General features: G+C 42.1%; 1 long non-coding RNA gene across 2 annotated transcripts; it reads left to right on the top strand.

Annotated features, from left to right (window-relative positions):
• Positions 1 to 546: 546 nt before the first annotated feature.
• Positions 547 to 2,516, top strand: LOC135440394 (uncharacterized). Of its 2 annotated transcripts, XR_010438293.1 has the most exons (3): positions 547 to 2,047; positions 2,101 to 2,309; positions 2,372 to 2,516. It is a non-coding gene; the product is annotated as an uncharacterized LOC135440394 (long non-coding RNA). The 2 variants fall into 2 exon arrangements; XR_010438292.1 differs by having other exon boundaries at positions 2,101 to 2,516.
• The last annotated feature ends 59 nt before the right edge of the window (positions 2,517 to 2,575 follow it).

Genomic DNA, 2,575 nt, shown 5'->3' with positions numbered 1-2,575 from the left:
TGAACTCACGAGCTTTGAACTGGGTGCCGTTGTCACTTATTATAGTTTGTGGCACACCAAAACAATGGAAAATTTGTTCAAGAAGAAATTTTTGTATCACAGCTGAGGTGAATTTCTTCAGGGGCTGCAACCAATGATATTTGCTAAAGTGATCTAAGACTATTAACAATCCCACATGACCGCTTTTGCTTCTAGGGTATGGCCCAAGCAGGTCAATATAAAGCCTTTGAAATGGTCTGCAAGTTGGGATGTGAGCACCCATAGGTGGCCGAAGGGTATAATTTGGAGCCTTAGTTTCTTTACATATCTCGCAATTTCGTATGTATTCACGTACATCTTTAACTAATCCTGGCCAGAACAAATGTCTGCGGATTTTCTCAATAGTTTTTTGCATGCCGGCGTGAGACGACGTTATGCTGTCATGGGCTTGCTTGAGCACATCGACTTTAAGTCGATCAGGCACCCATAGTTTCCACGAAGGACTTTCTTGTGTCGAGTCTCCTCTCGAATGTTCGGTGCGTACATACAAAAACTTATCAACGATTTTTATGTCCGGAAACTGAGTAAAATTTTGGGAAAATTTGTCTTTAATTTGTACATAGCTAGCGTCCATAAATGTATCGGACTCAAGATCTATTACAGGACCCATGTCTAATTGAGCGATTTCATTCTCAGGCAACCGAGACAAAGCGTCGGGAACAATGTGTTCTTTGCCTTTCCGATGGGAGACGGAAAATTTAAATTGTTGCAGTCTAAAAACCCATCGTGCCAGTCTACCCGATATATTTTGCTGGCGCATAAGCCATAGCAAACTAGAATGGTCGGTAACCACTTCAAATTCCTGGAGTTCCAAATAACATCGGAACTTTTCGATGGCTAATATGACTGCTAGGCATTCACGCTCGGTAACACTATAGTTTCGCTGCGCACGGCTTAATTTTTTTGACATGAAAGCTATCGGTTGTTCTTCATTATCTTCAGACATCTGTACTAAAACGGCGCCAATGCCAAAATCACTAGCGTCACAATGTAAGAAAAATTTCTTCTTAAAGTCAGCATTTTTTAAAACCGGCGAGGATGTTAGCACTGTTTTTAAGTTGTCCATTGCGGTCTGTGCTTCAGGGGTCCACTCAAACTTTTTCTTTGTCGATAATACGTCCGTTATGGGGCAAGTGAGATCGGAAAAGTTGCATATAAACCGACGATACCAACCGCAAACTCCTAGAAATCCTCGAACTTGCTTCAAGTTTTTTGGCGGCGGCCAATTTACAATACAAGCTACTTTTTCCGGATCTGTGCAAATACCTCCGCTACCAATCACGTAACCAAGATAATTGATACTTGTTACACAGAATTGACTTTTCGAAATATTTAAAGTCAAGTTGGCTTTTCTAAACTGCTCAGCGATACGAACCAATACCGCCAGATGTGAACTGAAATCCTCTGACACAATACACAGGTCATCTAAATAACCAAATACGCAATAGCGCAGGTCAGAAGGAATTATCTCGTCCATTAACCGACACATGGTAGACGGCGCGTTACAAAGGCCAAAGGGCATGACCTTAAACTGATATAGCGGTCTTCCGGGGACCGTAAAAGCAGTGAGAGGCTTTGAATCCTCGGAAAGTTCTATTTGCCAATAGGCGTCTTTCAAATCTAGTTTGGAAATTATATTCGCCTTAGGTAGCCGCGAAAAAATGCCATCGATGCTCGGCAGAGGATAAGCATCTTTTTTTGTGGCGTCATTCAGTCTTCGAGCATCCAGACAAAGGCGAACCTTGTTGGGCTTAAGGACGAGTCGCATAGGCGAGCTCCAGGCGCTTACCGACGGCTCAATAACTCCAAGCTGCAACATGCGATCAATTTCTGCATATAACAACTTTTCTACGGCCGGACTTACAGGATAGAATCTTTGTTTCACTGGACGTGCGTCTCCTATATCTATATGGTGTTGGATCAATGTTGTGCGGCCTAATCTATCAGCAGCGTTGGGGAACAACTGCTTTACTACGTGCAGCTGTTGCGTTTGCTGGCTATCTAAGGGGTATGCAATCGACTCTGTTTCCTGCTCTTTTTCCATTGATTTTAGCTCTACAGAATTTATAATGCTTGGCGCAAGCTCAAAGGCTCTCCAAAAATCATGACCCAAAATTAGATTTTGGTTTATAGAAGGAATCACATACAGTTTCAAGGACTTGGTAGCCGATTTATACTGCATTTTAACTTCAAGCACTCCGATGACTTTCTGACTATGGCCATCTGCTGTTCTGACATGCGATTTAATAGGCTTAAATTCCGGCATTGCGGTAAAATCTTGTTGCGCAAGCGTAGAACCTATACAGCTAATATTCGCGCCTGTATCCAATAGACCAAGCTCGGTAAAGGTTAAAAATGACACTTCGGCATAGCTGCGCATATCGGTGGGATTGCAAAAAACTGTCGAAACTAAAAGCTTGCTATGTTGCTTGATTTTTGAATAATAATTTTTCAAGCGCTGCGTACGCTGAGAAATACGGGGTTTTTCTTCATAAAAAATCTTATTTCGGACATGCAAATAATTAGCTAACCGTTC

This window comes from Drosophila montana, unplaced genomic scaffold, assembly GCF_035044405.1.
Source record: "Drosophila montana isolate Dmon_TW-CO22-7 unplaced genomic scaffold, ASM3504440v1 contig_968_1, whole genome shotgun sequence".
Taxonomy (NCBI): domain Eukaryota; kingdom Metazoa; phylum Arthropoda; class Insecta; order Diptera; family Drosophilidae; genus Drosophila; species Drosophila montana.
This window is presented reverse-complemented; position numbering and strand designations above follow the sequence as displayed.